The sequence below is a fragment of the Ranitomeya imitator genome, chromosome 2, assembly GCF_032444005.1.
Source record: "Ranitomeya imitator isolate aRanImi1 chromosome 2, aRanImi1.pri, whole genome shotgun sequence".
Taxonomy (NCBI): Eukaryota; Metazoa; Chordata; class Amphibia; order Anura; family Dendrobatidae; genus Ranitomeya; species Ranitomeya imitator.
The window spans coordinates 379733672-379748280 of NC_091283.1; the positions used below are offsets into that span (position 1 = coordinate 379733672).

Genomic DNA, 14609 nt, shown 5'->3' on the forward strand with positions numbered 1-14609 from the left:
ATGTGTGGTGGATAGTAGAGATGTAGTAAATCGATCCACAGGACCCGTTGATCTGCGTCTTCAGTCATCTGTAGGCTCTGAAGCCTAACAACCACCATCACTGGCTCATCTTATCATTATCCGGCCCAGAGGCCACAGATTACTGACCGCGTCCTGCAGATTGATTCACACCAACTCTGGTAGATAGGGGGATTGTTGTGTTCTCATTCCCCATACCACAAATCTAATATATAAAGCTGAATGTGTGTGTGTATGTTCGGGATTGGCATCTGAACCGTCGCAGCTACAGCCACAAAATTTTGCACAGTCACACGTCTGGACCCCGAGAGCGTCATAGGCTATGTTGTGAGGTGAAATTTTAACCCTTGCTTTCCAATTCACCAAACAATTTTGCCCCTATCTACATAATGGGGAAAAAGTGAAAGGAAAAGTGTTGGAGGCAAATTGACAGCTGCCAGATGTGAACAAGGGGGACTTAAAGATTGAGAGTGATGGCGCCAAAGAGTATATACCGTACAGTTGCTAAGTTGGGGCCCCGACATGGGATACTCACCACACACGGGGATATGAACACACACACAAAATGCGCTACACACTACCACGTGCTTGAACACATATACCACCCTCAGCACACATTTCACCACACATACTCAAAACTTGCCATGCGTAATACTCGCCACATGCAAAACTAGGCTCACGCAAAACTCGCCACACGTGCAAAAGTCACCTCATGGGAAAACTCACCACACGCAAAACTTGCACCCGTGGAAAAATTGCCACATGCACAAAAGTTGCAACACATACAAAAGTTGCCTCACACAAAACTTGCACATACTCAAAAGGCACCACACATAAAACTCGCCATGCGCAAAACTTGCCATGCGCAAAACTTGCTGCACACAACTTACTACACTAACCTGTCACATGCAACTCAGCATACAAAGTTGCTACACGCATGTTGCCACACAAAACTCATCTCACAAAAGTCGCTACATGCATGTCGCCACACGCAACTCAATACACACAACTTGACACACGAATCTCGCCCTAAAACACACACAAGTCTGGTATTATCCTTCAAAAAAAAAATCTGATTAATAAGCAGACAAACTACAAGAGCAACAAATGTACCATATAGGAAATATGCCAGCTGTCAGTCACATGACCTATCTATTATGTGTATGTGTGAGCTAATATATACTGCCAGGGGGGAGGGCTTCCTGTTGGCTGGGGATTTATCAGGCTGCCAATTTAGCTTACAAATACTGAGGTAAAAATACTGAGCAAATAACGTATGAACGAGGTCTAATACAGGAGGAGATGACACACAGATATATACTATATACAGGAGGAGATGACACACAGATATATACTATATACAGGAGAGATGACACACAGGTATATACTATATACAGGAGAGATGACACACAGATATATACTATATACAGGAGGAGATGACATACAGGTATATACTATATACAGGAGGAGATGACACACAGGTATATACTATATACAGGAGCAGATGACCTACAGGTATATACTATATACAGGAGGAGATGACATACAGGTATATGCTATATATAGAAGATGACATACAGGTATATACTATATACAGGAGGAGATGACACAGATATATACTATATACAGGAGAGATGACACACAGGTATATACTATATACAGGAGATTACATACATGAAAATAAAAAGGTGTGAGTGCAAAATGAGAGGAGTGAGGGAAAATAGTGGAGTGATCGGAAAATGACAGATGTGAGGTCGAAATGACAAGTGTTAGGGGGGAATGAGAGGAGTGAGGGGGAAACTGAGAGGCGTGATGGGAAAATAAGAGAAGTGAGGTGCTATAACTAACCACAAATATTTACTATGCCCAGGCAACGCCGGGCTCTTCAGCTAGTACATAAATAAACCTTAATTCATTTTTTATCTGCTCCTCAAAAAGACACAAATTTTAAAAAAAGACACAAAAGAAATGGAAAATAAATGTGAAAAATACTGAACATTAAAATGTTATATGTACCCCAGAATAGTCACAATAGAAAATAGAGAGAATACGGCTGCGATAATGGCCAGCACTGAGGGGGTTAATGTGTCCAGTAATGGGGAATCTCCAGCACCTACCTCCACCTGCAGAGCCGCACACCACATATATGGCTGTTCTGTGCGCACAGGACCTGTGATGAGGTCACAGGAGGGGAGGAGTCAGGGGTCACATGATCAGGGGCCTCAGTGTATGCAGGACTCTGCTGTGCTGGTTGTCATGGTGCTGGATGAGGGGAAGTTTCTGTGTGGGGTCAGGAGGGGTTTACAGTGTGGATGTAGTGGAGCCCCGTGTTTACGAGGTGTACGGAGAGGAGCAGTGTTTGTACAAGGTGTACGGAGCAGAGTCATGTGTATACGAGGTGTACGGAGCAGAGCCGTGTGTATACGAGGTGTACGGAGCGAAGCAGTGTGTGTACGAGGTGTACGGAGCGGAGCCGCGTGTGTACGAGGTGTACGGAGCAGAGCCATGTGTGTACGAGGTGTACGGAGCGGAGCCGTGTGTGTACGAGGTGTACGGAGCGGAGCCGTGTGTGTACGAGGTGTACGGAGCAGAGTCATGTGTATACGAGGTGTACGGAGCGAAGCAGTGTGTGTACGAGGTGTACGGAGCGGAGCCGCGTGTGCACGAGGTGTACGGAGCAGAACCATGTGTGTACGAGGTATACGGAGCGAAGCCGTGTGTGTACGAGGTGTACGGAGCAGAGCCGTGTGTGTACGAGGTGTACGGAGCAGAGTCATGTGTATACGAGGTGTACGGAGCAGAGCCGTGTGTATACGAGGTGTACGGAGCGAAGCAGTGTGTGTACGAGGTGTACGGAGCGGAGCCGCGTGTGTACGAGGTGTACGGAGCAGAGCCATGTGTGTACGAGGTGTACGGAGCGGAGCCGTGTGTGTACGAGGTGTACGGAGCGGAGCTGTGTGTGTACGAGGTGTACGGAGCAGAGTCATGTGTATACGAGGTGTACGGAGCGAAGCAGTGTGTGTACGAGGTGTACGGAGCGGAGCCGCGTGTGCACGAGGTGTACGGAGCAGAACCATGTGTGTACGAGGTATACGGAGCGAAGCCGTGTGTGTACGAGGTGTACGGAGCAGAGCCGTGTGTGTACGAGGTGTACGGAGCGGAGCCGCGTGTGCACGAGGTGTACGGAGCAGAACCATGTGTGTACGAGGTATACGGAGCGAAGCCGTGTGTGTACGAGGTGTACGGAGCAGAGCCGTGTGTGTACGAGGTGTACGGAGCGGAGCCGTGTGTGTACGAAATGTACGGAGCAGAGCCGCGTGTGTACGAGGTGTACGGAGCAGAGCCATGTGTGTACGAGGTGTACGGAGCGTAGCAGTGTGTGTACGAGGTGTACGGAGCGGAGCCGCGTGTGTACGAGGTGTACGGAGCAGAGCCGTGTGTGTACGAGGTGTACGGAACGAAGCAGTGTGTGTACGAGGTGTACTGAGGGGAGCCGTGTGTGTATGAAGTGTACGGAGCGGAGCCATGTGTGTACGAGGTGTACGGAGAGGAGTCGTGTGTGTGCGAGGTGTACGGAGCAGAACCATGTGTGTACGAGGTATACGGAGCGAAGCCGTGTGTGTACGAGGTGTACGGAGCAGAGCCGTGTGTGTACGAGGTGTACGGAGCGGAGCCGCGTGTGCACGAGGTGTACGGAGCAGAACCATGTGTGTACGAGGTATACGGAGCGAAGCCGTGTGTGTACGAGGTGTACGGAGCAGAGCCGTGTGTGTACGAGGTGTACGGAGCGGAGCCGTGTGTGTACGAAATGTACGGAGCAGAGCCGCGTGTGTACGAGGTGTACGGAGCAGAGCCATGTGTGTACGAGGTGTACGGAGCGTAGCAGTGTGTGTACGAGGTGTACGGAGCGGAGCCGCGTGTGCACGAGGTGTACGGAGCAGAACCATGTGTGTACGAGGTATACGGAGCGAAGCCGTGTGTGTACGAGGTGTACGGAGCAGAGCCGTGTGTGTACGAGGTGTACGGAGCGGAGCCGTGTGTGTACGAAATGTACGGAGCAGAGCCGCGTGTGTACGAGGTGTACGGAGCAGAGCCATGTGTGTACGAGGTGTACGGAGCGTAGCAGTGTGTGTACGAGGTGTACGGAGCGGAGCCGCGTGTGTACGAGGTGTACGGAGCAGAGCCGTGTGTGTACGAGGTGTACGGAACGAAGCAGTGTGTGTACGAGGTGTACTGAGGGGAGCCGTGTGTGTATGAAGTGTACGGAGCGGAGCCATGTGTGTACGAGGTGTACGGAGAGGAGTCGTGTGTGTGCGAGGTGTACGGAGCGAAGCAGTGTGTGTACGAGGTGTACTGAGGGGAGCCGTGTGTGTATGAAGTGTACGGAGCGGAGCCATGTGTGTATGAGGTGTACGGAGAGGAGTCGTGTGTGTGCGAGGTGTACGGAGCGAAGCAGTGTGTGTACGAGGTGTACGGAGCAGAGCCGTGTGTGTACGAGGTGTACGGAGCGAAGCAGTGTGTGTACGAGGTGTACTGAGGGGAGCCGTGTGTGTATGAAGTGTACGGAGCGGAGCCATGTGTGTGCGAGGTGTACGGAGAGGAGTCGTGTGTGTGCGAGGTGTACGGAGCGGAGCCATGTATGTATGATGTGTACGGCGCGGAGCCGCGTGTTTGGGACATGTATGTACAGAGCGGAGCCGTGAGTGTACAACAGCTGGAGAACCACCGACCTGTGAAGACCTTTTCATGAAAGTCAAAACTGCTAATAGTATGGTAAAGTCATTCTAACACACGCAGGTCTCCGAGTCAGGTTGGACGTAGCTGGAAGTCCTAGCTGTCATTATGACATGCCGGTTGTGGCCAGCCACATACTATATACATATACTATCTACAGGAGACTGGCACAGCAATGGGAAGTAAAATGGCCCCACAGTATGCAAATCTTTTCATGGCCAAGCTTGAAAGCGACTTTTTGTCCTTATGTCCCATCAGGCCTCTGGCCTACTACCGCTACATTGATGACATTTTAATCATCTGGACGGAGTCTGAGCCGCAGCTAAAGACGTTCCATGAACAGTTTAATCAATTTCTTCCTACATCAACTTGACACTCAACTACTCCTGTACTGAAATTAACTTTTTGGACACCATCATTAAGCTGCAGAACAATAAAATAGAGACATCCCTGTATCAGAAGCCAATCGACCGTCCAACATACCTTAAATGGGACAGTTTCCACCCAAAGCACATAAAAAACTCCATTGTCTACATCCAAGCCATCAGATACAATCGTATATGTTCCAACCCAATGGATAGGGATGAACACCTTGGTCGCCTCAGAAAGACCTTTTTGAATCAGGGCTACCATCCAAGAATAATTGAAAACCAGATTACAAGAGCCACCAGAATATCAAGGAATCACCTGCTACATTACAAAGCTAAAGAAGAAAATAACCGGGTACCTCTAGTGGATACCTACAATCCAAATCTGGAGGTGCTAAGGGGAGCTGCACGGAAATTACAACCTTTAATACAAAAAGATGCCCGATTACAATACATTTTTCCAGACCCCCCACTACTGTGTTTTAGGCAGCCCCCAAATCTAAGAAGTATCATTGTCAGAAGCTCGCTGTCCTCTCCAACAGCTGCAGGAACCTTTCCTTGCAACCAGAAAAAAATGTAAAACCTGGCCATTTATAATGACCACGGACAAGATAAAGATCCAAAAATTCACATCAGGACTACAAGATACCAGGTACTTCCAGCTGCGACACTTCTAATGTGGTGCACCTAATTATTTGTACCAAATGTCCAGCTGGGGTTCTGTATGTTGGGGAGACAGGGCAAAAACTGAGAACAAGGATAAATTCTCACCGCCACACAATAAGAGAAAAATGAATGGATCTACCGGTGGCCAAACATTTTTGTATGCCTGATCATAGCACCATGGACCTGAAATTACTTGTATTGAAAGGTAACTTCAAATCTAAAAGAGACAGGATAATCTGGGAGTCTAAACTTATGACAACCTTTGACACACTTAGTGCAGATATTAGAATCTGTAAAAAGGCTCGGCCAAGAGGAGGTACTGTTAGAATCTGTTTTGTTTTTGACCATCTGCCATTTTGTTGTGGTTTTCTGGCTGCTGGTATTTTTCCCCTAGTGCTGGGTTGTCTTAGGTCAGGTGATTGTATCACCCTTTATTACCCAGCACCTGCCTCCCATTCCTTGCTGGACAACAGTGTTAATTCGCTAGAGTTCTTGCTAGGTGATTTGATAGCTTTCTGTATTTGATATTGTGCAGTTCTGGGACCCCCGGTTCTGCTATCCTTAGTTTCTGTTCTCTGTTGGTTTCTGCAGCCTTCTCTGTGTTCCCTAATAGGAGGTGACCTGTTTTTATACCGAGTCCTTAGATCTTTTAGGGACCTCCTTCCCCCTTCCTATAGGTCTTCGCTGAGATTAACCTAGGATCTTCGGGGGGTCTATTCGCAAGGAATGGGTCGCCCACTCCATCGTAGGGTATCAGCCTAGTCTAAGTGCAGGGTCAGTTTCCCCCCTTCTATCCTAGTTCTGTGTTGCAGTTCCGTAACAGCAGGAATGAATGTGTCACATGGATTTATGTATTTTTACATCAATTAAGGAATTTGTACTTCAGACCTTATGGGGCATCATAACACAGAACAATAAAACATTCCCTCCTTATCTACGAACTGTTCCAATATTACTCTCAATTCCAAATATTCTATCTACTGGCTAACACGTACAAAGATATATATCTTTCCTGTGTGAAAAAAATAGCAATTTTCAAACTGTCAATCTTTATATCCTTAAAGGGACTGTCACCTGAATTTGGAGGGAAAAATCTTCAGCCATAGGGGTGGGGTTTTCGGGTGTTTGATTCACCCTTTCCTTACCCGCTGGCTGCAATATTGGATTGAAGTTCATTCTCTGTCCTCCATAGTACATGCCAGCGCAAGGCAATCTTGCTGGCATGCATGTACTACGGAGGACAGAGAATGAACTTCAATCCAATATTGCAGCCAGCGGGTAAGGAAAGGGTGAATCAAACACCCAAAAACCCCACCTCTATGGCTGAAAATTGTTCCCTCCAAATTCAGGTGACAGAGTCCCTTTAACCCCTTTACCCCGAGGGTGATTTGAATGTTAATGACAAGGCCAATTTTTACTATTCTGACCACTGTCCATTTACGAGGTCCCAGTGATTCGGACAATGTTTTCTCCTGACATATTGTACTTCATGTTAGTGGTAAAATTTCTTTGATATGACTTGCGTTTATTTGTGGGAAAAAAAAGGAAATTTGGTGAAAATTTTGCAATTTTCCAACTTTGAATTTTAATGCCCTTAACCCCTTAAACATGAAAATAGAGCTCACCGACACAAAAAGAGGACTTGAAAATCCTCCAAAAATTTGAAAAATCACAGAAAAAAAGGCAGAGATGATTACTTGCTCAGGTCTCCAAACAAATGCACTGAGAGTGCAGCGGATCCGATTAATGATGGCAAATACACAGGTGCAGCAATACCGATGAAACAACCACTTTCAATCCAGTGTTGGCTCTTTGTTATATTAGTGCACAAAAGATAATAATCTGCATGCTATAGAAGCTGTAAGCGCTGCAGCTTCTGTACACTAACCTTAGAGACTTCCTAACATGCACTGCGCATGACAGGAAGTCTCTCAGCCCTGGAGACCCGGATGTCGTCATGACGACATCTGGTCTCCAAGGCAGCGATCGGGACCCCACAGCGTGCCGATCCAAAGGCAGAGGGGCTGTCAGCCCCTGTGCCAGCTCCGGAATGCTGCGATCATGTTCGATCGCAGTGTTCCGGGGGTTAAAGTGCCGAGAGCGGTCCTAGCACTTAGTGCCGGGTGTCAGCTGTGACAATCAGCCCCGATTGGCCGCACAACACTCGCGTGCTTGGCCGATCGGCTATGACGTACTATCCCGTCCATGGTCAGACGGGCCCAGGGTACATGGAATGGATAGTACGTTGGATGTCAGAAAGGGGTTATATCAGTAAGTCATGCTGTACAAAATAAATAAATAACATTTCCTACAAGAAACGGTTAAAGGATCTGGGAATGTTTAGCTTGCAAAAAAGTAGGCTAAGAGGAGACTTAATAGATGTCTACAAATATCTGAACGATGTCACAGTGAAGAGGGACCATCCTTTTTTTTTCATTATTCTCATTTGCACATGGAAACACGAGAAGCAATTAAACTGAAAGGGAGAAGATACAGATTAGATATTAGAAAAACCTTTTTGATAGTGAGGGTGATCAATGAGTGGAAGAGGCTGCTATGAGAGGTGGTGAGTTCTCCTTCAATGGAAGCCTTCAAAGAAAGGCTAGACAGATATATGTCTGAGGTGGTTTAGTGAATCCTGCATTAAGCAGGGGGTTGGACACGATGACCCAGGAGGTCCCTTCCAACGCTAACATTCTATGATATGTCTGCTTTACATCAGCATCATTTTTCAAATGTAATTTTATTTTGTTAGGATGTTAGAGCAGTTAAAAGTTTAGCAGCAATTTCTCATTTTTTTCAACAAATTAACAAAAACTGGGTTCTTTAGGAACCTATTCAGATTTCATTGGACCTTGAGGGGCCTAAATATTTTAACTCCCTAATAGTGATACCATTTGAAAAACTGCACCTCTCAAATACTTTAAAAACTGTTGTCATTAAAATTTTAAACTCCTCAGGTGCTACACTGGAGTTAATGCAAAGTTGAAATAATTTTTTTTTAAATTTTGCCTCTAAAATCTTGCTTTAGCTCCAATCTTTTCACTTTTGCAAAAATTTGTCCTCACAGTTTACTGTTATGATCTGGTGATTAAGGAGCGACATGCGTCTAGCTCTGAGCAGGTGGCAACTATACTGACCGCAGTCCCTAAGCTCAACACAACACTAGAAGTAGCCGTGGAATGCTCCTAACTCTGCCTAGGCATCTCGTCACAGCCTAAGAGCTAACTACCCCTAAAGATAGAAGCAGGAAAACTATCTTGCCTCAGAGAAAATACCCAAAGGATAGATTAGCCCCCCACAAATAATGACTGTGAGAGGAGAAGGAAATGACATACGTAGTATGAAACAAGATTTAGCACAGGAGGCCACTTCTAGCTAGATAGAAAATAGTACAGGACAGAACGCTGTGCGGTCAGTAATAAAAACTAGAAAAAGTCCACCGCAGAGAAATGCAAAAATCTCAACACCTGATTAAAGGTGTGGAGGGCAAACTCTGCTGCCCAGAGCTTCCAGCTTAGCTGAATAGATCCATACTGAAAAGCTGGACAAATGAACAAAAACAAAGAAAGTGCTGGACAACAAGTCCACAACAAGAGAACCGCAAAAGGACAAGCAAGGACTTAGCTTTGATGAACTGGTGAGAGTGTCAGGAAAGTCCTAAGAGCAATGACTCCAGGCAGGAACAATTGACAACTGGAATTGAATGAAGGATAAGGCCAGACTAATATAGCCGAGCCAGAAAGACGATCAGTGAAAACAGCTGCTGAAGCTAAATCCAAGAAGCAGCCATACCACTCAAAACCACAGGAGGGAGCCAAAGAGCAGAACTCACAAAAATGCTACTTACAACCACCGGAGGGAGCCCAAGAGCGGAATTCACAACAGTTTACCTACTTTCTTTCAAGCACAGCGATACCCTAAATAGTCATAAAGTTCTGTTTGGACAAATGGGTTCAGAAAGGAAGGAACAATGTTTGAGTTTTGGAAAACAAATTGGCTGTAATAGATTGTGGGCACCATGTCGCATTTGCAGGGCCCCTAAAGTGCTCAAACCGCAGAAACCCCCCACAACTGACCCCATTTTAGAAACTACACCCCTCAAGGATTTTATCCAGGGGTATAGTAAGTGTTTTAACCCCCCAACGCACACATTCCTCTTCGGCCACATCTGTCATGATCCCAATGGCAGGGGATCACAAAAGAACAAGCACACAGGAGCGACATGCGTCTAGCTCTGAGCAGGTGGCAACTATACTGACCGCAGTCCCTAAGCTCAACACAACACTAGAAGTAGCTACTAGAAGTAGCCGTGGAATGCTCCTAACTCTGCCTAGGCATCTCGTCACAGCCTAAGAGCTAACTACCCCTAAAGATAGAAGCAGGAAAACTATCTTGCCTCAGAGAAAATACCCAAAGGATAGATTAGCCCCCCACAAATAATGACTGTGAGAGGAGAAGGAAATGACATACGTAGTATGAAACAAGATTTAGCACAGGAGGCCACTTCTAGCTAGATAGAAAATAGTACAGGACAGAACGCTGTGCGGTCAGTAATAAAAACTAGAAAAAGTCCACCGCAGAGAAATGCAAAAATCTCAACACCTGATTAAAGGTGTAGAGGGCAAACTCTGCTGCCCAGAGCTTCCAGCTTAGCTGAATAGATCCATACTGAAAAGCTGGACAAATGAACAAAAACAAAGAAAGTGCTGGACAACAAGTCCACAACAAGAGAACCGCAAAAGGACAAGCAAGGACTTAGCTTTGATGAACTGGTGAGAGTGTCAGGAAAGTCCTAAGAGCAATGACTCCAGGCAGGAACAATTGACAACTGGAATTGAATGAAGGATAAGGCCAGACTAATATAGCCGAGCCAGAAAGACGATCAGTGAAAACAGCTGCTGAAGCTAAATCCAAGAAGCAGCCATACCACTCAAAACCACAGGAGGGAGCCAAAGAGCAGAACTCACAAAAATGCTACTTACAACCACCGGAGGGAGCCCAAGAGCGGAATTCACAACAGTTTACCTACTTTCTTTCAAGCACAGCGATACCCTAAATAGTCATAAAGTTCTGTTTGGACAAATGGGTTCAGAAAGGAAGGAACAATGTTTGAGTTTTGGAAAACAAATTGGCTGTAATAGATTGTGGGCACCATGTCGCATTTGCAGGGCCCCTAAAGTGCTCAAACCGCAGAAACCCCCCACAACTGACCCCATTTTAGAAACTACACCCCTCAAGGATTTTATCCAGGGGTATAGTAAGTGTTTTAACCCCCCAACGCACACATTCCTCTTCGGCCACATCTGTCATGATCCCAATGGCAGGGGATCACAAAAGAACAAGCACACAAAAAACAGAACAAGCTCTAGGGTGATGGAAACTGAGCTGACCGCGATCCTGAACCTAATTCAAAACACTAGCAGTAGCCGGGGAACGTGCCTACGATGATTCTAGACGTCTCGCGCCAGCCGAAGGACTAGCTTCCCCTATTAGAAGAAACAAAGACCTCTCTTGCCTCCAGAGAAACCCCCCACAGAAATAGCAGCCCCCCACATGTAATGACGGTGAAATGAGAGGAAAGCACATACGTAGTAATGAAAACAGATTCAGCAAAATGAGGCCCGCTAAAACTAGATAGCAGAGGATACAAAAGTGAACTGCGCGGTCAGCGAAAAACCCTACAAAATACCATCCTGAAATTACCTGAACTCATGTGCCAACTCATGGAACATGAGGAGTAATATCAGCCCACTAGAGCAACCAGCAACAAGGAATCACATAACTGCAAGCTGGACTAAAACAAAAATAAAGCAAAACGTGGAACAGGAAAATCAAAAACTTAGCTTGTCCTGAAGATTACTGAAGCGGAAAGCAGAGGTAACAAGACACACTGATTACATTGATCGCCGGCGAGGAAATGACAAGAAAGCCAGGTTAAATAGGAAACTCCCATATCCTGATAGAACAGGTGGACACCAGAGACCGCAGAGAACACAAGTCACCCAGTACCATCTGTAACCACCAGAGGGAGCCCAAAAACAGAATCCACAACAGTACCCCCCCTTGAGGAGGGGTCACCGAACCCTCACGAGAACCACCAGGGCGACCAGGATGAGCCCTATGAAATGCACGGACCAAATCAGCAGCATGAACATCAGAGCCAACCACCCAAGAATTATCCTCCTGACCATAACCCTTCCACTTGACCAAATACTGAAGTTTCCGTCTGGAAACACGAGAATCCAAGATCTTCTCCACAACATACTCCAATTCTCCCTCCACCAGCACCGGAGCAGGAGGCTCAAGCGAAGGAACAACAGGTACCTCATACCTCCGCAACAACGACCGATGGAACACATTTTGAATAGCAAACGATGCCGGGAGATCCAAACGAAACGACACAGGGTTAAGAATTTCCAAGATCCTATAGGGACCGATGAACCGAGGCTTGAACTTAGGAGAAGAGACCTTCATAGGAACTAAACGAGAAGACAACCACACCAAGTCCCCAACACGAAGTCGAGGACCCACGCGGCGACGGCGATTAGCAAACTGCTGAGCCCTCTCCTGGGACAACTTCAAATTGTCCACCACATGACTCCAAATTTGATGCAACCTATCCACCACCATGTCCACTCCAGGACAATCAGAAGGCTCCACCTGACCAGAGGAAAAACGAGGATGAAACCCTGAATTACAAAAGAAAGGAGAAACCAAGGTAGCAGAACTAGCCCGATTATTAAGGGCAAATTCGGCAAGCGGCAAAAAGGTAACCCAGTCATCTTGATCAGCAGAAACAAAAAACCTTAAATAAGTTTCCAAGGTCTGATTAGTTCGTTCCGTCTGGCCATTCGTCTGAGGATGGAATGCAGACGAAAAGGACAAATCAATGCCCATCTTAGCACAGAACGTCCGCCAAAATCTAGACACAAACTGGGATCCCCTGTCCGAAACAATGTTCTACGGAATCCCATGCAAACGAACCACGTTCTGAAAAAACAGAGGGACCAACTCAGAGGAGGAAGGTAACTTAGGCAAGGGTACCAGATGAACCATCTTAGAAAAGCGGTCACACACAACCCAGATGACGGACATTTTTTGAGAGACAGGGAGATCCGAAATAAAGTCCATGGAAACGTGCGTCCAAGGCCTCTTCGGGATAGGCAAAGGTGACAACAATCCACTGGCCCGAGAACAGCAAGGCTTAGCCCGAGCGCAAACTTCACAAGACTGCACAAAAGAACACACATCCCTCGACAAGGAAGGCCACCAAAAAGACCTGGCCACCAAGTCTCTAGTACCAAATATTCCAGGATGACCTGCCAACGCAGAAGAATGGACCTCGGAGATGACTCTACTGGTCCAATTATCCAGAACAAACAGTCTTTCAGGCGGACAACGATCAGGTTTATCCGCCTGAAACTCCTGCAAAGCACGTCGCAAGTCTGGGAAGACAGCCGACAAAATCACCCCATCCCTAAGGATACCAGTGGGCTCAGAATTTCCAGGGGAATCAGTCACAAAACTCCTAGAAAGAGCATCCGCCTTCACATTCTTTGAACCTGGCAGGTATGAAACCACAAAATCGAAACGGTAGAAAAACAGTGACCAACGAGCCTGTCTAGGATTCAGACGCTTGGCAGACTCAAGGTAAATCAGATTTTTGTGATCAGTCAAGACCACCACACGATGTCTAGCACCCTCAAGCCAATGACGCCACTCCTCAAATGCCCACTTCATGGCCAAAAGCTCCCGATTACCAACATCATAATTCCGCTCAGTGGGCAAAAACTTTCTAGAAAAGAACGCACATGGCTTCATCACCGAGCAATCGGAGCTTCTCTGTGACAAAACCGCCCCCGCTCCAATCTCAGAAGCATCAACCTCAACCTGAAAAGGAAGCAAAACATCTGGCTGACGCAACACAGGAGCAGAAGAAAACCGGCGCTTAAGTTCCTGAAAGGCCTCCACAGCCGCAGGAGACCAATCAGCAACATCAGCACCCTTCTTAGTCAGATCCGTCAAAGGCTTAACAACACTAGAAAAATTAGTTATGAAACGACGATAAAAATTAGCAAAGCCCAAGAACTTCTGTAGACTCTTAAGAGATGTAGGCTGCGTCCAGTCACAAATAGCTTGAACCTTGACGGGATCCATCTCAATAGTAGAAGGGGAAAAAATATACCCCAAAAAAGAAATCTTCTGGACTCCAAAGAGACACTTTGAACCTTTCACAAACAAAGAATTGGCCCGCAGGACCTGAAACACCTTCCTGACCTGCTGAACATGGGACTCCCAGTCATCAGAAAAAAACAAAACATCATCCAAATACACAATCATAAATTTATCCAGATATTCACGGAAAATATCGTGCATAAAAGGACTGGAAGACAGAAGGAGCATTAGAAAGTCCAAAAGGCATCACCAAATACTCAAAATGGCCCTCAGGCGTACTAAATGCGGTTTTCCACTCATCACCCTGCTTAATCCGCACAAGATTATACGCACCCCGAAGATCAATCTTAGTGAACCATTTAGCCCCCTTAATGCGAGCTAACAAATCAGTCAACAATGGCAAAGGATACTGATATTTGACCGTAATCTTATTCAAAAGACGGTAATCTATACAAGGCCTCAAGGAACCATCTTTTTTGGCCACGAAAAAAAAACCTGCTCCCAAAGGAGACAAAGATGGACGGATATGTCCCTTTTCCAAGGACTCCTTAACATAATCCCGCATAGCAGTATGCTCTGGCACTGACAGATTGAACAAACGACCTTTAGGAAATTTACTGCCAGGAATCAAATCTATAGCACAAT

The 14609-nt window shown here is 46.4% G+C and overlaps 1 protein-coding gene across 1 annotated transcript in view; it reads right to left on the reverse strand.

Annotated features, from left to right (window-relative positions):
- Positions 1-2177, reverse strand: part of LOC138666626 (zinc finger protein 850-like) — a 154737-nt gene extending 152560 nt beyond the window's left edge. The window contains exon 1 of the mRNA XM_069754822.1: positions 2136-2177. The gene's annotated coding sequence lies outside the window, so the exon portion shown is untranslated. The remainder of the gene's footprint in view (positions 1-2135) is intronic.
- Between the last annotated feature and the right edge of the window lie 12432 nt (positions 2178-14609).